Source organism: Helicoverpa armigera, chromosome 8 (genome assembly GCF_030705265.1).
Source record: "Helicoverpa armigera isolate CAAS_96S chromosome 8, ASM3070526v1, whole genome shotgun sequence".
Classification (NCBI taxonomy): domain Eukaryota; kingdom Metazoa; phylum Arthropoda; class Insecta; order Lepidoptera; family Noctuidae; genus Helicoverpa; species Helicoverpa armigera.
Genome location: NC_087127.1, coordinates 6,848,639 through 6,875,105, shown reverse-complemented (window position 1 = coordinate 6,875,105; position 26,467 = coordinate 6,848,639). Strand labels below are relative to the sequence as shown.

General features: G+C 36.6%; 1 protein-coding gene across 5 annotated transcripts in view; it reads right to left on the bottom strand.

Annotated features, from left to right (window-relative positions):
- Positions 1-11,013, bottom strand: part of LOC110375899 (uncharacterized protein) — a 76,689-nt gene extending 65,676 nt beyond the window's left edge. For 3 of the 5 annotated variants that reach the window (XR_002429509.3, XR_007510732.2, XM_021334188.3), the window contains exon 1: positions 10,537-11,012. The gene's annotated coding sequence lies outside the window, so the exon portion shown is untranslated. Of the gene's footprint in view, positions 1-10,536 lie in introns of all 5 variants that reach the window. The other 2 variants (XM_021334187.3, XM_021334189.3) reach the window with 1 other exon arrangement.
- Positions 11,014-26,467: the final 15,454 nt, after the last annotated feature.

The window sequence follows — 26,467 nt, the reverse complement described above, 5'->3', positions numbered from 1 at the left end:
TGTTTGGGCTATTTCATTTGTAGTACGCACATTAGAAGAATTTTGTATTTAGACAGTATTCGACTGACTAAAACTATGATTGATTTTCTTAAACAACTAGCTTTCGCCCGCGGCTTCACCCGCGTCCCGTAGCCCGATTGTGACAAAAACTATCCTCAAACCTTCTCCCGGGTCTAAGTTACCTCCTCTCTAATTTTCAGCCAAATCGGTCCGTTTTCATGTTATGTCGTGAAACGGAAAGCATGTTTCATTTTTAAACGGTTTTATTTATATATATAGATATATTTCATCCACCCACCAGACCCAGACTATCGGCCGACTGTTTAGTCGTCAGTGTGCGGCTACTCTAAGTGGGAAACTTCACACTGTGATTTAATAAGCGTGGGTGTACGTCGAACTGACGGACGAACGTTTTGTCATGGTAATGATCTAAATCAAATGACTAACGTTAGTTTAGAAAAGTTCTTATTAGAGACATCTTTTTGGCGTTTGATTTGATATTGAATATTTGAATCTGTGTAATTTGATTGTGACTTCGCAAAGGTCTAGGCCTATTAAAATACATATTATTAGAACTAAAAATATAAGCTTCTAGCATGAAACTTAAAACAACTTTCTGTTAACAAAACCAGTTTTTTTTTGTCCATATACGTAGGAAGTTTTCGTACAGTCCTCACTATAATTATCTGGATTTATTCCCTAACCGCAAACATCTATCTATAAATGCAAGAGACGCTTGATAATTACTTGCCAATATTTAAGTAATGAGTTGCTGACAGATAAATTCTCCGAAGACAGTCTTTGTTCAGATTCGAAGATAATTGCGCGATGCATTGTCTTAATATACAACAAAGGATCGCGGTCGAAGGTTAAATATCTTAGTCTTATTCATAACAATTTGTTGCACCATTTAATGCAAAATAGGCTTTATTATGCTTTGAATTAAGAACATTATCATAAAGTTATTTTAAAATAGATAGAAAGATTCTGTTTTATATAATGTCCTGTCATGTCCTAAAAGATAAATGAGTATTCTGCCAAAAGTTTGACCATTGTTTCGTTTATTTAAAAAGTAAAGATCTTTCAGAAGCCATGATGTATGTAGATTGCTAAGTAGCAAGTACTTACGTAGAAAATGTGTAGCTACTTTTCACAAAGGACAGAACGTCAAAGGCAAAAGTAATATTTAGAACGACCTACGTAGAAACTTGGTACTTTTATTATAGGTATTCTCCTCCGTTCTACTTTTTCACAAAACTTCACAAGTATTGTAGGGAATGCTATAAATTTTGTCAAATGTGTGCAATTTTTTGGCAGTTTCTTTAGTTAAGTATGTAGTTTTATTATTTATGTTCGCAACTTAAAAAGCATAAGTGTGAACATATATCTTCTTTTAAAAAGTAACAGTTTTGATTTGATAAAAGCATTTATTTTCTCCCTGAGCGGTGTTATATTATTCATAGGTACATAATGTGAGTCAGTAATACCTCTAACTTTGTTTATAAGTACATTGTTGCCTGTATTTCGGCTCACTTTAAATTATTCTAGCAACGAAAGAAGAATATCGGCCAATAGACATTTATGACAAACCAGACCAGTCCAATAGAGTTATAAAAATACTTCATTCATAATTTATTTCACATTATCGGCTATGAATTTTTAAACAAAATATAACGTATAGCCTTCATTTTGTGATAAACGATGGAAATAAATGTGAGAAGAAAATTTACGTTATCAATAAAAATAATCGTAAAGTTCGTCGCATCTGTTAAATCTTAAAGCTTATGCATAAGTTAGTTTAAAAATGTTAATCTATAGAATCTTATCTGTATGAAATGAGATTATCAATTTACATATTCAGAACGTTAATGGTACATTAAAAACTACTCAAAGTTGAAACTGAAATCCTCGAGCTTTTTGAGTGTCGGTTGTATTAGCATAACATCTGGTGTTACAAACTACACTTAGTCTTCACTCATTTTGTAGATAGACTTTACTAGCGCGGTCAGTTCAACTAACTTGCTTTAGAAGTCCATTTTTATGCGAAAATTTCGTTTTTTTTTATATGAATCTTTATGAAATGAAGACGCGTTATACACAGGTGCAATACAATGGTTACTATAGTGCATATCTACTCAAAGATTTTACATACAAGAACTGAGTTCGCGATTCAAATAAAAACATTGCATTGCTACGTTTTTTTCGTAGCAATACCGTAGCACTTCGTAGCAAATACCACGCCATTTATTTTTAAACATCTTGATATTCAACACACATTCTTAAACCTTCAAAAATGTTTATCAGCACGTAACACAAGGCAGGTGTATCAGAACCCAGAGCTAACTAACAATATCACACTGAACCTTTGCGGGTAGAACTTGCGACGAAAAAACACAATATTCACATGTCACCGTAAATAAAATATGGTGGTACAGTGCAAAAGTTTTCGCGCACCCCTAAATATTCCATTATGGGTAGAAATATAAATGGAACATAAATTCGAGCAGCTAAGTTGTGACGATTACTCAGCGGGACACAAAGCGACGTTGTACTGGTTAAGGGCTGCTATCAATATGCATTTCTCGGGATTTGGCCCAGTTTTTTTAGACACCCCGTGATGTAAGCTGTTTTTTTTGCCTACCTTATAGTTTGTGTTATAGAACAAACACCGACGGCAAAAAAATACAAGGGTTTGAAATAAAAACAATTTAGTCAAATTAATTTATATGTATTATAAATACGATTTTAATTATAAATTAAAGAAGTTTCATATAGTACCCGTGACTAATTAAGCGGCAACCCTACCCACGGTCCGGTCCATAGCACCCAAAGTAATGACCTTTCCCATTAAAATAAATATGGTGTGACACCATACAGTCATGATTTCAATGTCCCATTGTACGTCTGTACGAAAACATTTGTTCTTGGCTGTGAACCAACTTTTAAAGTAAGCGTGTTTTGATTTATGGAAACTAATTTATTGTGTAAAATACACATTTTTTCATTTCAAATTAACGTTGCCTAGTGGTATTAAAATTGAAGCATGAATCAGTTTCAGTCATAAAGCATTTTTTAATATTAAAATTCTTATTCTTTGTGTATTGTTCTTTATTTTCTTTTCATTTTCATGATAACTACTTACAACAAGTTTTATTTTTGTGATCCATCAACCCAGACGTAACCCAGGCCTGCTAGATATTAGGTCTCCCTTGAGATACGTTATAACCTATGCTCCTCATTTATTAACTAATCTATCTACAGCTAACTCTTTACAGTTAAGTCCGTTGATCTATTTCAATTACGTAAGTATAGATCTTCTTTTCCCAGAGAGTTTATGACTTCTCCCAGTCTATTTCAATCGCCCAAAAAGCTATTCAATCTTATCCAACACAACGCAAAAATTCGGTCAAAGTTAAAGAAACTTGATTAAGATACCCTCTTTCCTTATTGCTTTATGTATGTTCAAGTCAAACCAATCAAATTGCTCCGCTTTTGAGACTTCCAATATATTCGTTGTTACTTTCGTACGCCATTTATTTTTTTAATACATTACCATAAAATAAATGAACGCAATCATTTTGTCTTGGGCGTGACAAACAATAGTTTTTTAGTTTCTTTCACGGACTAAATACTCTATTGTGATGCAAGCTGGGACACTAAATCTCCACAGTTAAATACGGCAATTATTCAGGGAAGGCACAAAGTTTCATTGTGCGTGCCTCGCCGTGTTCTCTCGCTCCATAGTAATATGCTCAGTAAATTTGGATTTTCATGCCTTGTCATCCGACATAAGTGTTTTAATGCGCTCCGTATTATACATATTTAATAGCATGTGACATTGATGAGATGACGTCGGTATCTCCATTATTTATGCTATTCAGAGCATCTCAGAGGCCTACATAAGTTCGAACGGATATTAAATAAATTTCGTCTCAATAAAGTCTGTTACAGAAATTATACCACAAAACTCGTAAAGTGGGTACTCGGTCACAGAATTGGATCCCCTCTGATCGATTCAAGATAAGACCTCGTAACCAGAGAAACGTCTCGTCTAATAAACTGTACCCTGCCAATATTAAACTCACTATAATTCTCGAAAAAAAATGAGCACAGAGATCTTGGAGATGTTTATCGCATTAATATAATACGGCATTAAGATTACAATGGGTCGGCTCAAGAGAGGTCCAATATAAGGAGCTCACAGGCTCCGCGTGCTTTGTTGTGAAAATAACTTTATGCCTCAGAAAGCAGGGGACAGTATAAAGCAAGCACGGCTTTCAATAAAGCCAATGGTCTTCTCAGATGTTATACTCTCTTGTTCATATCCTTTGTGCAGTAATGCAATGTTTTTGTGAGCCAATGATAATATTACTGCGCTTAAAAGGTTTAATAGCAGCTCAGTTTAGAATATTTATTTAGTCTATTACAATGACATATTGTGCGCACTGACAGTGTATTACTTAAGCAATGACCGAAAACGGTAACACGCAAACAGTACTCGAATACGCAAAAGGTAGGAAGGGGAGCCGAGGCTGGCACAAGCAAGATTGCTATCAAACAGCGCCGCCTCCTTATAGTAGCAGACAATCGCGGCTCCGCAATTACAAACAAGTTATTTACAGCCAGACCATACGGAGATATTTTAAGCTTATTTCCATCTAATCTATTGATTCACGCACGCGGCATTGCACGCTTTTAATGTTCTTATTTAGCCCAATCGGTACTCTGGCTTCGTACCAAATAAGGCCGGTCCGCATTAATCATTGTTCGAGTGTACGAGCACCTACTTTATTTCACTTGATAACGATGAAACCTCAAAATTGCGCTCTTTATTTACTCCGACAGTTCGTACGAGTGAAATCGTAAGCACGATCGGCATGAAAAGATCGAATTTATTAGTTCATAAGTCATGAGGGTTAAGTAATAATCGTCGACAATGGGCAATAAAGAGTTTATAGGCAGTAAAGTTCGATTCCCTCGCACGTCGGGCTCGGAAGTCAACTGCACGAAATTCAGAGTTATAGCCACCTAACTTACTCACGCCCTGAACTCAATAATCGATTTTCAATGTAAACAATTTAATTACATCGGAGTATGTGTCTCTCGTGGAGTCGGTTTCCAAGTTGTTACTTAGGAACTTTTGATTATACCATTAACACGTACAGTTTACGACTTGATTGAGTTCGAATCAATAATCTTTGTCAAGAATGTTATAAAGTACCCTCTAGGATTACTATTTACGACGTTTGTTGTTAAATAACGGAATAATTATTTACGTGACGACATAAACATTTTACGTCGATTTTTATGTTAAACATTAAATTCCGAAGAGAATGTTATCTCACTTTAAATATAATTTACTGAACTATTGCCCACAGAACTGTTCTGATGCAACTCGTTTAAAGTAATTCCAACCAGTTGTTGAACGATTTGGATAACGAGAATATTACTTACAGTGCAATCGTTGCACGTCATTTTATCGTAAAGTTATTTAATGACAACTCATCGACTATCGCTCCGTATTAACAGATAAAAATAACTGAAATGTTATTTATAAGTGAACACAACGGTACCGTCGAGAATGTTGCGTCGGTGGAACGGAAGATTAATAGTTATTATCACAGACAACTGGCTGTTATGAAACGCTTGGTGTTTACCGATTGTTTAAAGTAATTTGTGTAAACAAAGTGCGGCCGTCAAACAATGGTACGGAGGTAAAGCTCACAGCCCTTGGGTGCAGCATTACAAGGAATATAATCTAAGCGCGGTGAATGTTTAAAGTAAACAGAGATGGTCCGCGCCCGCCGCCTCCTATCATAACATTATTGTTTTGATTGTTCGTCCAGCGCTGGACGCGGCTCATCGTAACCAGTTACGTTACCCAAGTAACCTCAGATGGCCCGCTACCAACCTCATTTGAAATTAAAAAATAATGTAAACAAAACACCTATAATATATCTACCATAACTAAAGCAACCACTTGTACCAGCGAAGAACTTGTTAGAGCTCTGTTTACATTGCATTAACCATTCTTTATAACGGAGTTCTGTTTGAACAAATTAATTCACACCAACAAACGTGTACTTTATAGTGTTTGTTGCTGGATAACATAGTTACGATAATATATGCATGTACTCACGAGAGAGAATAAAAAGCTCACACCTAAAAGTTTGTTCAATGTTCAGTGGTGTAACACAAGTTTATAACAAAGCTCTATAGAATGTGAACAATGCCTATCTATCGGGAATAATATAAAAACGTAATTGGTACCATCAAACGCGTCTCACCGAAAATCAATCGGAGAATCTTTTATCATTTTTTTACTATAAAAGTTCATTGTAAGCTAACTAGATGAAAAGATTTGTGCATAACCTCTGAAACGTCCTTTGTAGAGGTCAAGCGCTCTTTGACTTACACTTTATCACATTGGTCTGTTGTGATGGCTGCGACCACCTCGCTGTATGAGATGTAAAGCGATGCGGCGCGACAATGGAATGCATGACGAGTATGGTGTCACAGCCGGTTTAAGCCCTTACAATGATTAGCCGAAATCCAGTCACGAACTATTTATTGATGAGAATCGATACCGACGACCCGATTTACAGCGAGATGCATATGCCCACGAATATCATTTCTTGACATGTGTATTGTCAATGACCCCAAAATATGTGGTTGTAGAGCAAACAGACCCGTTCTCGGAACCAATGACTTATACATTGGTAGTAACACAAATAATGCATTATTCTGTTTTGTTTTCCAAAGCGGATGCGTGTGTCCCAACCAACCCAACTCATTCATTTTCATTAGTTCCCATTATGTAATCAAAATACTAAATGCAACGGACGCATCGAGGAAGCAAACCGTATAAGGTACAATCAACCGCAATAAAGGGGTTGCCAACCAAAAGACCTTAAAAAGTCCTATCAAAACGAAAGGAGCTTTTTTTTAAATCATAGCACCATATTTGTCAGAGAATAGAACATAATACAAAGTTTTTATTCTTTCCAAATGTTGCGAAAGATCATTGTTACGTTTTACTTCTATAAAGTGACTCTTTACGCTGCAGTAATAAGATGTAAAATCCTTCACCGGATTGCGTATATTTCACTTTGTTGGGCTCGTAAAGATTCGCTTACCTGCTTGTTTGTTGTGAGTAGGAAAGGGGCCATCGGGCGAACCTTTTTTTATCATTGAATTTTATGTGTGGGAATTTTAATGTGCACCCAGAACGGCACGTTCTGCTCCTCACAGCTGGGCCGCAGTTGGTGTGGATTCTTCGCAAAACACGTGTCGCTGCGGTAATAAAATGTCTAGTAACGCTTGCTTTAACGCCGGAATAAAGAACATATTTTTGAATAACGATAATGAAATGAACATTTTCTACGGTGCTTGGGTCGTGAAGGTTATTTATTGTTTTATCGTAAAGCCGCAGCTGCATGTTTTCAATTACTACCGGATGATTGATGTAGTAGTATAGTATCTTTCCACACTCAAACAAGTTTATCGCCGCCATCGATAGCTGGGCTAGTATTAATATTATCTGTGGGCCCGCAGACGGCGCGGCAGAAAACGCAACGTCATCGATCTCACACTCAGCTGCGGCTCCTTCGCCGGACCCTTGGAATTACTTCAATCATTTAAAATAAACACGCCCGACTCAAAATGTGTCGAGAGAGGTAGCTATTGGTCCCATCATACCATCATAAAATCCACTTTGATTTATGATACGCTCTGCGATACCCAGTCTCAGGCCGCTTTTGCATCTGCCGGTGCTTTTTTTAAGTTCCTGGAAATTATGACTTCGGTTTATTTAACTCTACGTGTGGTTACAATTCATATGTAATAAATAGCTGTTATAAGATTATGTCCCATAAAATCTAATCAAGAAATGTAACATTTAATTCGTTTTCGTAATCAACTAATAAGAAGTAAGTAATGTTTGAAACAGCTGGAATTCTAGCAAGAAATCCAACGGGCGGCGCGCAGCGGGACGCCTCGACAATGGCAACCAAATTAAAAGGAACCGTAAACGTTTCCACTTGAGCCTTGCTAAAATTTATTGCTCTGAGTTTTTTCTCTTGTTTCACTTGCTAATGAGATTCGAATGCTGCAGCTGTATTATTCGAGATGTTGGACGAAGATTAAAAAAATCTTGCTGAGAGTTTCTATTTACGGTACTGCAGGAGAAAAGATGTTTACCGCAAATTAAAGCCCTTCGTTTTGCTTTTTGTTTACGTAATACTGATTTTGTTTCTTCGCAGAATGGGCGAACCGACATAAAATATTCTCCCGGTACGCATATTGAAATTTGCGCGAGTAGACGCGAGTAGATTGTGGACCGTCTTATTGCAAGCGATAGCTATGATGAGAAACGAGAATCTTGATTTGAAATTCTATCTCGATGTTATAAAGTTGGTATTGAATCGGAGGCACTTCAACGCGGGTGGTCCTTAGGCTATGTCGGCTGAGCGAAGCAAGAATGCAAATTTCACTAGTGTTGCTGGCCGGTATGTTCTTGAACTCTGTTGCAAGTAAACGAAGGCGGCTAACCATACGCCCGACTAGGAAATTACTAATTAAGAGCTCCATAATAAGGCTCTAAATTATACGTTACAAACTATTGTGGTGCGGGTATATAATTATAAACTAGCAAATCGCCGATTGAAAAATATGATAAGGTAAGTAGTGTTGAGAATTTTGTTACGAATGCTCGACACGACACTGGGGGAGTTATCGGCGCGATCAATGTTAAAAAAAGAAAATGGTGTGGAACGAATGATGCAATACGAATTAAGTGCGGCAAACTAGATCCATGGAATAAAGAGGCGCTCTTTTGACGGCCTGACGAAGCTAAGTACGGACAAAGGGACAATAGAGAAAGAGCAAAGTACCGAAGCGTGGCGATCCAGTGCCTGCTTCCGGCAACGTGGGAACGCCTTTTTATGGCTATCGATAATTTCTAGCCTGATATTCGATATTCATAATCCACCCCTCCCTTAATTGTGTTTGTGTCCAATCAATTTGCCTCCGATAATAATATTAAGTATATCGGCCTGATTTATTGGCCAATGAGAACCATTATCTTGACCATTTGTCCAATAAAAGTATAAGAAAATAATTTATTAAATTAACTCGTAGGTGATGATAGGTGATGATGAGTGTTTCTGAAAGCTTCCTAAATTAATGTTCGTAACATGTTTGTTTCAAATACAACTTCATTGAATTCATAGTAATTCCAATATTCAAATCATTACCAAAACATACATTTCAATATGCTAACAATATACCAACAAATTGCCAACATTATCGGCACAATTTCAATTCTATCATCTAACACAACATAAATAATTTCATTAACAATCCATTTGAATTCACGTTCCGAACATCGGTCTACACAAATTCTAAGTGCGAGTCCAATTCGCCTCCTCCCATAGCTACATTTCTAAACAATAGTTCATCAATTGGTATCGGTTCACTCGACGTGTCATTTCACGGACCATCGGCCGTTGTACCATTTAGCACCTCCATTTTCTTGACTAGAATCGCTTTTCTACAATTACCAGTTTTACAACCCTTTGGCTATACCGTTTCTGCCTTCTGCTACATTAGTTTTATTATTCATCTATTTGGTTTCATGATAAATTGCTGGCTTTAAGTGTACTTAACTCCGTTCTTAACTGACTTTAAGAGCCTTTAAATTATTGTTTAAGGGGTATCTGTTAGTTTCATATTTTCAAGTACATATTTCTGTATCTTTTCTTGTTGAGGGCTTACAAAAACACGCTATATGATAGCATCGTCTCTTTTTTCTACGCCATCGATTGCATTTCCGATAAGTGTATAATACAAAACTAACAAGGGAGGGTTGCTCTTGCCAAATACTACCCCCACGTCGGAAGCTCCTCACAGTTTCGGCAAGCATGATTTATCGGACAAACTTACACCATTACTCATCTCACCATTCGTTACTCCAATAAAAAGAACGTCTTCCGATAATTTATTGGGAGGAGTATGGATTTTTTATTATACACCACGTCTATTTCAGAGTGCACTTTGTCGCACTGTTATTACTTCATAAATAAAAGATTTGATTTATTATATCCTCAGAATGCTATTAAAACTTTTTGAAAGTTCATTCATATGAGAGTTTCATCCATTTTATATAGCTGTTTTATCTTCTATGGTGTTCTCGTATAGTGTATAAAGATTTGTGAAAATATTTGGTTCTCATCAGAAACAATTTAATGCCGGTCCTATAGGACAGCTGATTCAACTAACAGGTGAAAATATTTATTACTAACAAGAACTTAAACATAATTTAAAGACACCGTAAAGCAATAAAACACAGATGCTTGTACAAAATAAAATTATGCATGCGACAGATGTAACGGACATTAAAATACCAATACTGTGGTTTAAGCGCCTCTATGTCTCGTTAGAGAAAGCACACGGAGCTCAAAAATAATGTAACATAAATTAATGTCGGCACAATGTAACTCAAATTAAATAAACTCAATCTAACAGTAAATACAATACCTTTGGGTTGCGATCAAAAGTTGTTTGTTGAACTTGAATCGGACGAAACACACAAATGAATTCAGAGTAAGTTGTAAAAGTTTCAACTTGAGTAGAATATTAACAACTGCTACTCCGTATGAAACTTGGCAAGTAAACAAACGCGGCACATGTAACACGACTTCAGATTACAGTTTAGTTCACTTTACAAGACGTATCACTGAAGAGGACAAAATGAAACTTCTCAAAAACTTACACTCACAGTAAAGTTAAACTGCACTTAAGTTAGGTCCGAGTTAGTTGGACAGTACACTGTGTCCAGGCAGGAGCTTGTCAAATGTCCAAATAACACTGCACAATAATAATGTGTCGCACAAGGTGTAATCACAAGACCGGGCGGACCGGTGGCGCGAGCGTGCGGCGCGGCGAGCAGCGGGCGTCTCGTGCGGAGCGGCGGCGTTCGGTCGCGGCGGCCGCGCGAGCCTCTCTGCCTGCATCACAGAAACCCTACGGCGGGCGCGGGGGCCGCCGATAGACGAAAATGGCTTCACAAGTTAATTTTTTTCTCTTTCCTCCTTTAATATTCCGCATATGCCGTGCGCGGCCGGCGGTGCGAGCGCATGCGTCCCAACCCCGGCGGCCCATGTAGGGGTTGTAATGTAACGCGATGCACCCGCACTTTACATAACTTATTGGGCCGTTTATTGAAGCCACTGTTTAATACCCTTTCCATGTCGGCTTTGTGCGTAGCTTCCTCGACATTCATGTTTAACCGAGAGATTATTAATCATCGTTCAAAATACTTTGATCTAACAGAAACTGTTCATCAATCTCAATGTAGAGAGTAAATGTTGCTTGAACGTAACTTGCGCGGTACGCTGACGGGTAAACTGTTCACAGTTAGTTTTAATTACGGCTTAAATCTTTGTACTGCCTCACAGAAGTTTAAAATTATGTTTTAATATCAGCTCCACTTTACTTGTTTAGCAGTAAAGGGGATTACGCGAAACTACTTTACCGCCGACTCCTTTCAACCGAGAAAGACTTTTCATTACAGAATTAGTACTGAAGTAAAATGCTCTACTTAGATTCTTCATAAACAATTTTACAATTTATGAGGAAATCTTGTTATGAACTTATTCTTTGTAGGTTTATTTTGGGCTTTTAGATGGTTAATAAAAAATGAGTGAGGAAATGTTCCCGGAATAAATTATTTATTGCTTAGCGCTTGGACACCCATTAGCACGGCTATTACATTTATTTTAGTCCAACGTCGGATTGACAGACTTATTCTAAAATGAAGAGAACTCTGTTACACGGAAGTTTCGTAATAAATCATTACTTAATTAAGATTCGTGTCAGTCTAAGAATTTAAAAGAAAAGTTACTAATCAAGCTGGGTTAAGGCACCTGATGAGCAAATTGCTAAAAATAATAATTCCCAAATTATAATAAAACTTAGACTTGGATTTGTGAAGTAACAATACGGAAACTAAAGTATTGATCCACACCTACTACAAAATGAACATCGAGCACAAATTAGCTACACGCCTTAAAAGACACGTCACACAGCCATCACACATTCCAAACAATTCTCACACAAGTAAAATAGCAAGTTTTTTCGCCGAGCTCGTGAGCAAACGTACGATTGTTCGAAGTTTTTGCATTTCATCCACGTTCAGTGCACACGAAGTAGGACAGGTACAGCAGGCTGTGTTACCCGTTGACAGTGTTCCGAAATACGGCCGCTGGCCGAATTAGCATACAGTTCCCATGTGCGCCGTCAATCGGCCGCGTCCGCTGTTCGGCGTCGCGCCATGCGCCCGTCTTTTATGTCATCTGAAAACTGAAACCACGCGAATAGATGAGAAAATACTTTATGAAGCTTTTTGTTTGCCTTCTTTTTTTCAAATATCAGTCATTATGTTTTCGCCTTATGTTGAGATACACGCTTATAACTGGTTAGAGGAGAGCTTTAGAACACGTAAGCAGTATCTCACCGTCTTTATGAGATAAATTTTATTATTGATGTAATAGATACGATCTTTAAATCAAATAAATTGCAATATTAAATATCAGTAAGCTCATTCGCCGTATGTCATAATATCAATAAAATTACATCGCTTGAATATTTATTGTATGCTAATGCTGAGAAAGGTTTAATTTATGCATGCATTTAAACTTGATATTCTATTTGCTTTAAACTGATATAAAATACTCCTACACTAAAATTGAAATTAAGTTATTAGAGATGAAATTTCTCTCACCTAATTTTTTAGTAGTTTTCCGTTCTTTAGAAAACAGAATAGATTTTTGGTATTATGATAGCAGTTTTGATAGTAAGAGCGACTGCTGAGCATGAAGCCTTTGGTTCGATTTCCAAATCTGGCGAAAAGCATGAATTTTCAAGCTTTATAGCTCTATTGCAGCCTGCAATAAAAATGTTGCCCTGTATACGGCAATTATGCCGTAGTATTTACAAAAACTGATAGGAGTAACAGTTATCATTTGGGTGTTTCTTCCAACCTTTAGCATATACAGTCATCAAGATTTTAATATGAGCTTAGTAATTTAAGAAATACTTTGATGACAGCCTCATGTGTACTCGTAAGAAACGATGTGACCTAAGATTCAGCACGCTTAGGTACCCGAAAGATGCCTATTCACGCTTAGCTCGAGGGCCTTGGGGTTAAAGCGTTCCCATTCCGTTTTTCGTTTTTTTTTTCAAACAGCCTCTAGCTGAGTTGAATTACAATTTTAATTATAGGTTTTCATTTTGAGGAGTGCATTAAATTTTTTTAGTTAAAAGCACTTTTTTTGGTGCTGTGTTAAAACTAGTAAAGATTTTTTTGATCAAATGATTAATATTCCAGGTATCTGTAAAGCCGTAAAAATGTTTCAGTGAGCTGTATAAATTTTATGAAAACGCAAATCTGTATAAATTAACAATAAAAAGAAAGTCACTAACGAACACATTATTATAATAACAAAAGCTAAAATAAACGGTGACCCAAATCTCGCTTTAAACATAAAAGAGCACAATTCCTTCTTTTGAAAGTTTCGTAAAATCACGGAAAGGCATTTTATTAATGTATTGTTGAGGTGCTAAAACGTAGTTTCGATATGCAGTCATTGTGGTCTCAGCCTGATTGTAGGATTGCGTGTGCCGACTTGATAACTAAGCAAAAAGCGCACTAGGCTATTAAAATATGGATATTCCATACAGTAGCAATATTTCTTTTTAATTTATCTACTTAAGTAATGAGCTAGAATTATTTATTGTTGATTATAGTGATGAATCGCCTCTATAATATTCCATTGCCGAGCGAATAAAGCTATTTCATCAAGCTAGTTTTTGTCGAGAATTCTTTGTAAATAGTTATTGGAACTTGTAATGATATACTTATAAGGCTAATTGAAGCGTGCTTAATTTATAAACAAGTTCCCTGTATGGATATGTGCGATGTTAAAGAAATGTGATATTACCTAAAACGGTTTGTGGGAACACATATGTTATGGAACAGTTTTAGACCACTGGGTTAATTTTCAAATGATGCAAGAACATCATATTTGGTTGCAAACGGGTCTGTAATAAGACGTAAGTGTGTCTGCGATTTCTGTCAAGTGGGTATAATTACTCAAACGCTCGCTTGAAGCGTTCTAAAACATAATCATTTTTACTAAGAAGAAACGAATACCTAGAAAAACTGAGCTCAACTAGGGCAGACAAAAGCGTAATATCCTATTTATTTATTAAACTAATTAATGTTATTTTCCTCCTTAATTTTTCGACGTCGCGTCCACCATAATATTTCCCGAAATTTTCCCGTACAATCGGCGTCGTCTGGTTGCACGTAAACACAAATGCCATTAACAGCTGACTAAGCGACGCGACGCCTCCACTTTTACATAGCTATTGCCCTTTATTTTTCCATTTCCGTTCTTATTAATAAATTTTTCCTCCAAACTTTTTGACTGCAACGCTTTTGGAATTTATTTTGTTTAAAACGGCTGCTGAGTGCATACCAATTTCTGGGAAGTCGGTAATTTTAAGGTTTTATAAATTCATGCATCATTGATACGGCGACTAATATGACAAGCACTGTTTCACACAATAGGTACCTTCTTTATTAACTACATAGTCTCACTTATCCGAAGCAAAGATTGACTACACTGCCATGGATTAAATTATAGATATCTAAATACTAAAGTGGATCAATAAACTGCAATTCAAAACAAAGGAATCACAATCGAATCCACGACAATAAACCAAGTCCCCAAGAATTAGTGGAACACACTGCTTTTCAAATTATCGTAATGGAGATCTGTAGTTCGTATACAAAACATGGCCACTAATGAACAGTGTACAGTGCACAGTACAAGTTGTAAGAAATTCGTTATATTACTAGCTAGGTGAAGTTGTAGCATCTAACTGGTTATTATGGCCGTACTAACTGGTAGGCCGTAAATTATTGGTACTTGTGCCACGGTACCGTCCGGTCCTCGGTCAGTTCTGTAATTATTGTATACTGCTTTAAGTGGTGTGTTGTTTGTGTGTGTGTGTGTGTGTGTGTGTGTGTGAGAACTGGTGTAAGTTGTTCCTAAAAGCTTGCGCCTAAAACAGATTCAGAAATTACATAGCATGCTGTTGGGTTTATCTAAATTAAGTATACATTCGCAAAAGTTAACTTTCACTCGATTAACTCAAAGATACCCATTTAAAAGCACTCATCTTAAATACAAAAGTATACAAAATTTCACTCGAATACACAATTACGTGGTAAGAACCTATAGGTTACAGGCGAATCTAATATAAACATGTTAAAATGTAACTAAGTAATATTATTGTTTTGTTTATTTTTATTTACGGCAAAACGGCTACAGTTTCTCTAAAGCTTTCCACGTTTAAGTAGTGAGCGCACTCAAGTTAAAAAAGCTACAATTTTTACACGTAAGGACTCCTTTTATATGAAATCATATCAACGTTTATAAGAGCTAAAGCAGGAGTACTTATGCCAGTAATTATGGAAACATATTAAACGTCTTTTAATTGTGTAGGTACACTATTAAAAATAATGTTTGTAATTAATAAAAGAGCTCCAATAATAATGTTAATATTCCCGACATAAAGACATTTACTTTGTAATAAATAGCTTCTAATCTTCACAGCCCAGTATTAAAAACAACAGTTTAAGATTACATATCAATTAACTTTGTAAATAAAAGTCAATAGAATTTTATAGGCTTTATTTTTATAGTTAACTTTTATTGGCAGATATCAGTATCGATTGCGTATATTAACGTCTTCGATAACGAATGAAATGTGGTAACTAGTTATTGTAACGTGTTGTAGTTATCGCGCCATTCAATAGTCTTACGTAGATTGAAAATGTTCTAGAAGTGGCATAAACTATAAGGAAATTGAGGTTTTGTATAGAGACTTATACTAAATCAATCTATTCTAATAAATATTTAATGATTAAGAGAGCTTTTTGTTTCTTTGTCTTTGTTTAAATTACATATCTCTTTCTTAAATGTATAAATGTAGTTCAATTTCCTTCCTTTATCGAAGTAAATAAAGAAAACCAAAGGTTGGAAGTAAATACATTGTGGTGAATTTTCGTGTTTCATAACATTCATTTGCATTATATCAGCTACCTATATCATTAAATACTTAAATGTTGAATGTGACAAACGAGAATGTGATAATTCTTCTCTATTCTTCACGATTAACGCACAATTGCGCAAGACGGCTGGCAGAAGCTGGATGCGAGCAGCCGAAAATAGATCTCAGTGGCGTGCACTTGGAGAGGCCTATGTCCAGCAGTGGACTGCGATAGGCTGATGATGATGATGATGAACGCACAATCCTTCTCCGTGTGAGAGAAGGCCTGTGCCTAATAGTGGGACGATAAAAAGGCTGTACCTTAACTATTCTTCATTCCCATTTTCAACTTTATACGGTTAAATATAAAAATGAATATCATATGTCAATATTATAAGAAACAGTTCTCAAAGGCCATATCCTGTAGGTACCTATTCCTAGAAATGTAGAAAACCTGTAAGGTGTGAACTAATAGTGTTGCTACCAACAACTCATTAGTTAGCTTCAAACGCGCTAAAAATAACTTGCGCTATATTTACATAATTGAATTACATTTGAATATTACAGTTTTCTTGTAGACTGGAATATGTTGGTGTTTTACATAGTCTAGAATATCATCGTCGTGTAGTACTTTAAGCTGGTATGGTGGGAAAAGGTGTTTTAAATCGCAAAATCGTTTTTTTGGGAGTCATCAAAATAGTTGTAGGTTTGTGCAAGTTTTTATTAGTTAAGACTTAAGTGTTTCTCGTAATAAGAGATGTATCGGTGATAAAAATGAAAACTATTGAGATTTTTCACTCTTTGTATACCATATTTTATGAGTGTAAATCAATCTGATACAGTCCCTTTAGCTCTCCAACTTAAGTTTAAAACAATAGTCCTGTTCATCAAAATTTTATTATATGTAATATAAGCTTTCAACAAAAGGTATTAACTTAAATTCTCAGTAAATATAATGCAATGCTACACACGTAACCGACACACACACATTCGCGTTAATAAGAACCGCAGGCGAGAATCACTGTACAACGTAGGAACACAATATTTACGTTCAATTACAACCTTTTTGTTTATGAGTAACAGTGTGAATGGCGAGGGCATCTGCCTAAGTTTGAGCCATAAAGGCGGCGATGACGACAAACTCCCTTGTTGATATTCATGACGCGCGTTCTGTGGCCCGTGCCTCGCCGTCGAAGCCCCGTCAGCTAAATTACTTTATTACTGCCGTCTATAGGCAAATAGCTACAATACTAACCGCTGTTACGACGTACTTGGGGTTACAATATTTTTATATGAACAAGTGTAGAATATAGTGCTTTACATCGTAGTTTCAGAACACGCAATCGTGAAAACTTCCCGTAAATTGAACGCAGAAACATAAACATGAAGGTTTGGATTTATTAGGTTAGAGTAACTATCCCAACCGTTATTATGTACATAAAAACATATCGAGGAGAGGCCGTATTCAAATGTATGTTGATAAATGTCACCATTATTATTTTTATCTGCGGGAAGGGGAGTTCCGTGAGGGATAGAACCCCACATCGAAGGGTTCACATAAGTAAAACTTTGCTTATTAGTGAATTGAAGCATCTTGAAATAATATTTCTATTACAGCCAGCTATTTGTGGGGTAGCTAAATAAATGTGTAGGATCTACGAGAAAATGTGTGCAATATTTTTCCTTGATGATGGATTTATATTTGACACTTTCAAGCTATTTTAGGCCCTATAAATTATTCGCAAAGAACCGCGTGACTATAGAAGGTTAAACTTATAAAAAACATAGAGAAAACACACACACACAAACTACACACACATAAACTATCTATTCATGTATAAATATTTAACACAGTTCAATTTTCTCGTAATTCGTATTAACCTAGCGAAATATGTATGAAAACGATACTCTCAGAGACTCATAAAGCGTATAAATGTAAATGAGGCAACATGACACAAGGATAAAAGACTCAAGATGGACGAATCATGTGAGCAAATAAAATCGTAAGAATGTGTAATGAAAACCACAAGTCTGGCCCGACAGACAGACTTCTAAAGAAAATCGTATAATCCTCCTTTTCATATAAAATACATAGACTTGGAACTTTACGATGAATCTTTAACAATTACCACCTTTATACAATTGAGTATCCAGACATTGAATATAAAAGTTAGACAGTCTAAACTTGTCTTAATGAATTTCTAAATAAACAAGTTCGAAATTTTATAATCTGGAAAACTTTTTCTTCTATCGTTTTTTGTAAAAAGAATACAAAATTGAGACATTATTTCCTGATTAGCCATGTGATATGGAGCAGTAAGAAATTCGGTACAAATACGTTACACATAGCAGGGCTTAAGTATGTCATACGTCATACATAGGTGCAATAAGCACACTATTAGCACTTACTAGCTTAACTGTCCCCCCCTAAAATTAGGGCATGGTTCATGACGTCATCAGATCATGCAGCCGTATGTAACATGTTTGTATGCTACAGATGACACTGCCTACATATTCAGCTTGTTTGAGACCGACTGATATGTCAGCGATGCATATACTGATTATGTAGTACTTATGTGCCGGTTGTAAGCTTCAGAGCTCATCTGCACAGCCCCGTAATATAAACAAAAAAATATTTCAGTGCTTCTAGCTCATACTGAAATAAAACTATCTCAAACAAAAATATGGATATATTTCCAACTTTCCCAACATAATCCTAAACCGCAAAAACGAATAACATGTATTTCAATTTCCTAGCGATAGTAATGACATTAATACTTCCAATTTGTGTTCGTACTTTAGCGCTGACATTTATTGCGGCCTTTAGTTGGCAACAAGATTATTACTATCCGCCAACATGATTTGTTATAATGTCTTATATTATTTACAAACAGAAACTCATATTTCATACAATAGTCAGTCACCAATCAAATATTATTTTCGTCAAAGTTGGTAGACAACAAACATAAACAAGTGAAGGGGCCACTAAATGAAATTGCAAATAAACGAAAACGTCAAGTTATACAAAGTTTAGTGCTTTCCTCACAGTTTTAATAAACAAACAAAGAAATAAGGAAAGTTTTGGCCGGAGGGTACTTATTGTTTTGCTTGACCTCGATAGCTGAAATTAGAATAGAGCGGACAAAACAAATTTGCGAAAATGCTGCGACAGATATACAACGTGGTTTATGGAGCGGTTTAAACATTGAGTTATTTCCCGACCGACTTCAAATGGAACACCACACCACTATAATGATTAAGCCGACAATTCTCATTTCACATTTTGAAGGACGGACTAAGAGCGAGGCCTTGAATTAGTAAGGCGGAGGAAGAGGCTCTTTTCAAACGCAAAATAACCAACGAAATAAAATCTAAAGTAAGCGTGACGTTATAATGTATTTTTATTCATTCATTGCTACGAGCAGCACTACGCTTTTACAGAACGTAGCAACGTAGCATTATTTCACAACAAAGAACTACGTCATATTTCCGTAAACAAGCCGAAAGTATTCACAATACAATAGTTCGGAGAAAGCGAAAACTAATGACGAGATCGCCTATCTCGTAGGCTTGTTTCCCACCTAAAGCATTTCGATTTGTTGCATTCATTCGGTATTTCAGCGGCCATGATTGCTCTTTCGCGTGCCACACTGATAGTTCCAAAGCTCGTAGAAAAACCAGCAGTTATCTACTTCTGTACCAAATGAACGATCGGAATGATCCACAGTCGCATAAATAATGTAGCAATATGCTCACTGTATTAAATAATGGTGTTCGTGACTGGCTTCTCTATTCTTTTCAACGTTTGCTCTATGATGTATGGTTAGTTTGTTATTAAATTAGACAATGCGGTGACAGTCGCGAGATTAATATCACTGATTTATATTGCAGGCCTCTTAGATTGAGATATAGTTCTCTCTGTTTTGAAAGAGCTTGATCATTTTTCTTCACATTATGTTTAAGTTATTTTATGCACCTTGCACTTCTCGTATTCATTAAAGTTACGTTGAGCAAAATACCTCTTGACAATTAATTTCACTTCTCCTTAAAAGCCCTGCTCCAAAATGTTGCTTAGAATTGGCTACAGAAATACGAGAACCTACTTTATTTGTAAAATTTCAAATATGTACGTGAGTGTAGAACTGTTCAAGTTTGTAACGCAAGGCTACAGGAAGGATTGAAACAACGAAAATCCACGAACTTCTTTGCTAAAAGTTGTAAAACAAAACTTCGAAACGTCGATGGAACGGGAACTGCACACGCGCTAAAACCTCGCAAAGTTAACCTGCCAATGTGAAATGTGCTTATACAAAAATAAATGCAGAATCGTAAGTAGGTATTAATCTGAAAAGCCAGCCGATCAGATAAGTTGTCGCGTCCTACCTACGGAGGCATTGTCACAGTTGGCTGCGAGTCCGGCGCGCTTGCCAAATATGTCGCAACAGATAGCGAGCCGTGGCGCGCCCGCCGCCCGCCGCCGCCCGCCGCCGCCGCGCCGAACCCGCGCGAAGCCAAAGATTTACTACTGAAATTCTGTCACACTCCCTTCCCAACACGACGCGCCGAATGCACATTCTATACCAACTCAGACCCTCTATACAACTGTTCGGGAAGTTCGGTGATTTATTTTCAAAATTTTAAAGAACTTAGCAACAAATATTCGTTTCTTGTTGGTTTGCCTTTGTACAGTATTTTCCGATCGAAGAATTTTGACGTATTTGGTAACACAAAGCAACGTGCCGTATTTCAATCACCAAACTCGAAACCGTAGCAAGCACATTGAATTGAACAACTGAAAAGTTTAAATGGTATAAAAACACGGAAATATGCATGGGACGCGATTATGAACTCACACGAGAACGACTGATATGCAAACGGAAAGTTGGGGTGTGTGGTTTTAAATTCGGAAAAGTTTTTTAATTTGTTCGCTCGTTTCGGTGCGGGTGTGACGAGGCGGCGTGGCGGGCAGTCGTCGCGGGCGAGGTGACGGTATCATAACATTTGCCGCTGAACTCCTGGCGGGCACGGCCGAGCGAGCACTATAGTCGAGCGCAAGCGCCGATTCAACTATTCCGCAGCTCGACTACGTGCTCTCGGTAAATTCACGCGTCGCCTCATTATTTCGCTTCGAGTCTCCTTCCTTCTAAATAAATGTTATTAAAACGCAAAAGTAATATTTTTAAAACGTCGAGTGTAAACGTTTCGTTGGACTAGTGCTGCTTGGGCGCGTGCAATTAAGATTTGCACGTGTGCTTCGTTTTGTGGAATGTGTTTTACTCTTTTAAAAGGTTTTTTTTAATCTTACGACTTACAGGGATTTAATAACTTTACCGAGTTACAAGCGCTTTCAGAACCTTTAAAAAGATTTACTCACATAATTAATGATAAATGTACAAAAAGATTTAATAAATCGTACTTTTCAGAATGGTTTGATGAGTTTTACAGACTTAGAATGTTTTCTGTTACAAAGTTATACCCTTATTTAATTGGGTACCTTAAATTTGTAATTCTTGAGAAAAACGAACTTGAAAGTAGCAAGCAGTAGACTTTACCTGTAGCATAAAATTAAAACCTATTCCTATGCGGGCCGAACGTTAAACAGGCCAACTTTACCGGAATTCGCCACTGTTATGAAACTCCTAAAAAGAGCCTGATTGAGACCGAAACTTTCTAGAATAGTAATTAGTTTCCTTCGTCTGAAAACTCTGAGATTTTCATAACCGGATAACTTTGATAAACTTCTGTGGATTCGGTGGGTCGTGTTACAGTTGTTAAGATTTGCAAGGCTTAACGGTTCGTCCGACGAACGCAAACTACGACGGTTTGATATCAATACCTGACTCGATTCTCGATAAAAGAATTAGCTCCTATAGTTGTACTACAATGGAGTGAAGTACTTTAAGGTTAGATCGAAGATACGAATAAAAGTCGATAAAACTTGTGAACTTTTCGAATAAAGATCTTCGCTTCGGTTCAGATGACCTAATTTTTCAATGCTGCAAAGTTTCTTTGGGAAATTTAGTATCTCAATAACATCTTAGCCGTCAGCGTGTGTATTTATTTAATATACCTAGTTAGCTACTTGAAATATAAGTTTAAATTGTGTTTTCTTGTTTAGAAGTTTTGAACAAGTTAATGGCAGATGACGACAGGATATAAAAATCATTAATGGCAATTTTTTACTGCCACATCATTTATGATCTTTATATGAATCGGTACTATACAGGTTTAATATCAATAGTTTTAATTAATGCTGGTGATAAAATTGAACAGACATTTGAATGAATATTATTTCTTTCAAATAAAAAATAACTAAATCCTCAAAGATCCTGACACCCCCCTCTACATTAAAATCTTATCAATGTCTAGTACAAACCAAGTTAAAAATAAACAAGTTTCCTCCATAATTTTATTAATACACACAGAGGGTTGGACGTGGGCGATCGGGTCAAAAAAGCGTTCATGTCTAGAAGCGTCCATTTGGAGCAAAAACCTAGGCGGCGTTTCCGTTCGCCGACAAAAGGAAATTCAATAAGAACGAATTTCCCGTGATTTACGACCACTATTTCCTCGTTAAGGCCCCGAAGCCCTCGAGGTGTGCTGCACGAGATTTCATAGTAAAGACAATTCAGTTAGTATTAGATATAGAGAAATACCTTAGTGCGTTGTTTTAACTTTACACGTGACCAGTTTGTTCCTTAGCTGGCAATTGTATTTTTATAGAAGTTATTCTGAGCGCACGTGATGTTGTATCGACTGGTACGTGTAATGTTCTATAGTTTAATTCGATATTTGTTTCAAGTTCCTCGCCTAATTTGTATTTTTATTGCACTCGAGTATTTTACAGAGGACGGAAAAACTAGAGACATTCATCTTACTTGTATCAACCAAAACTCCTAACAAGTAAACAGTAAGTATCTTCGTTTGATTTTCAAACAAAAACGTAATAAATCTGTCTCTAAATGTTAACTCGGTGACCCGAAATAGGTTTCAACCGCCCAAAGCACTTAGCTTTACCTAACTAGAGACGAACTAAACTTGTCAATAAAATGTAGCGACCTCATTTTATTGAGACCGGTTGACCCGGAAAAAAGAGTTTGGTAATCATTTTAACGTTCTGTATTATAGCAATTTGTCTGATCCTTTCTGATCTCAGGTTTTTTTCGTGATATTATCGAGATATATTCAGTGGTGTACGTATATATATGAGTAATAGGTTAACCAATTAATCTGTGAAGGAAAAATTTCATGTTCAGTATAATTTTATCATCATTCTTTTATTATAAGGCTTTCATTTTAACAACAGTCGAATTAAGTTTTAAAGGCTATTTACCGACAACTTAAACGTCAATTTTCTTAAAACCAATGTTCACTATGAATTTTCACGTTAATTTTCAAAGGTAAACAGTTTCTTTTTTTAAAGAAAAAAGGTAATTTTTGCTGCCGTTGAATATGGGCCTTCGTATCATTAGAATCGATAACTATTTATCAATCACTAAAAGTTCACACACATGTCATACATGTCTGACTTTCCAAAACTATCGATCTGTCATTACTTTGCAGTTTACTCTCTATGTACACAGCACAACTCAATCACATCGCAAACTTGATTAATTCGTCTTTCCACAAAAGCAGTTGCGGAGTCAGTTCAATCGACTAATAGATTCCTGGTACATCCCTATCGAAGTTTTATGCTCTCCTTTCATAAAAGGATTTATATAGGAAATATTGGAAATACTCGCAGCATGGAATATCCGTGTTGTTCTTGTAAATTCACAGCAGGAAACTTGACCCAATAAAATTTCCTTATGGGTTAGTAAAAGTTCCGATATGGTTTATATATGTTTAGTATAACGTGCGTATACAACTTTAACTTATCAATATGATTTATATTTGTTTATGTATAGCTATTTGCCATTTATAGGAGATAATCTAGAACGATTTTAAGACTGATTATCCTCTCTTACGTTATCATCCAGTCGGATCCTCTTATGTTTCTTACAATGAACACTTAGGTACGTGCTAGCTAAACTAAGCTTCTTCTATTTAGCTGCAAATGCGTGATGAAAAAGCTCAAGTAAGTGCAGTATTTCACACTTTTTGTTGCGCTCAACGAGAAAATGTATAGAACAATAAAATGAAATTCGCTCCCTGTATCGTCAATTATTCTCTTCACAGTCCACGAAGCTCCACATAGTGTACACATTCAAATTACACAAAACCGCGCGAAGATGCCTCAAGACAAATTACACCGCTACCAAAACATTGTAAAAATTACGCAGGCTGGAAACTTCAGCGAGACCAAATAATGGCGGATAAGAACGTATGTGACGTAATTTATGTGTAAAATCTCCTAAAAACTTCGCTCGCTGCGTGTTTTCTGTTACATCGAATTTTTCGAGAGCCTCTCTCTATCGTCATGAGTATCATCAAGCCACGATTTTAAAACGATCGCCCTTATTTTTGTTTTGTTTACTTGAATACTCCATATTTTGTTCCTTAAACACGCTCCTGGGAAATCCTTTGATGGTCTGAGAGCCTGTAGGTACTCGAAAACCTTTGAGCCGTTTCGTTTGTGTGACGCGTAACAAAACACTCTTCTGAGTATTTGACAAAAATGAGAATTAGGACTTGAGGCGAAAGGAAAGGAGATTGCTGGCTATAATTAGAACATTGGAAATGTAAGTACGTAATTAGGAATGAGTCAATCCATCTTCTATCATATCATACAACCTACTTAGACTATATCCTGAAACAACTTCAGTTAGTCAAGGGCTCAGGGAAATGAGAACTTCAATACACTGAAACTTGTCATTAAACATCCTGACAAGGCATAATTTAGGATCAAATTCACCAAAGTATATTTCAATACCTATTCACGAACTACCTATGTACAGCATCGAATGAGGTTTCCCACCGACCGGTGACTACGTCCTTCAGAATTCGCTTTGAGTGCTAATAGCATGATACAGCGACCAATCTGCTAACGAAGTGTGTGATGATAGCAACGTACAGACAGGACAGTTCGTTACAGAGCTCCAGGTGTACGTAAATTAGGGTTGCATTAATTGGTTATACCTTGTCGTAAGGTATTTTAATGTAGGCAGTAGGTTATGTATGCAGCTGTTAGTATAACTAAATGTGATTAATTATATAGGACATTCTTTATCAGGTACGAAAATTTTACATTTTAAAATAATTAAAGTAGGGGACATAATGATCGGTCTTATCCAGGCGATACTAATAAAAACATGATGAGTTATAAAGAAATTGAGATCATGTAAAACGAAAGTGATTAAGTATGACGGACAAAAGGACAGAACTATTCAAATAAACACACAAAACAATAACAAACATAGTTATCTCTAAAATTTCTTCTACATTTCTAATAACGTTTTCTAGCCGGATTATCTACGAATTCGGCGGGCGTGCGGAAGACGGGCGTCGTCGCGCGGCGTATGCACGCGATCCTCTTGGCAGCCCCTCCAACACTTAGATTTACATGGCAAATGTTGTAGCACTGCAAACATAACTGCAGCGACACGCTAACTGCAAGACACCAAACACTGCCATTGGATTAAAATGCAGCTCCATTTTGTCTGTAGCTCAAATCAGGACCAGGTTTTTGAGGCAATTTAGCATTTGCGTTGGTCCGCTCGCTCAGCTATTCTCGACTCAAAAGGTACTATTTGCAACAACAATGGAGAAGCTAATGAATGGTCCTTGTTGATTATGCCCCTGACGTAATGTAGTGTGGACTCACTTTGTCCACATACGTTGTTAATTACAAACAAATTGTTCCCTTGTACAAGAATCAGATTCGTGGTCGCCTAGTGGTTAAAGCAAAGTGCCGCTTAAGTACGAATTCGATTCCAGGACAGGCGAGCACCGATAAAACTTTTCTTGGTTACTCTTGAGCAAGTGTGTAAATTAATGTTCATTCCATCTGTGTATAAACAAAAGCCTGTGCACTGCACTGGGACGAATGATGAAAGGGCATATAAATAAACTATTTGATACAAACTCAACAAAAAGAAATTGAAATATACACAATCGTATAACGTCAAAGGCTAGAAAGAAAGGTAGCGAAGCATGCAGTTGTACAAACTTTTGTGCAGAAAGCATAGTAAACAGCACTTTAGTTTCACTAGATTCAACATAAAGATAAGTACAGTGAAACCTAAAGCAATTATCAGTGGAATAATCGTCAGTTTAACTAATTTAACGCAGTGCAAAAGTAATTGTGCCGGGTTGTGGGGGACCCTAATCTGGACTCATAAATAGTTGGGGCATGGGCCCTCTGTGACCGCAAGTCGGGACTCTAATCGCAGCACTGACTTAGAATGTA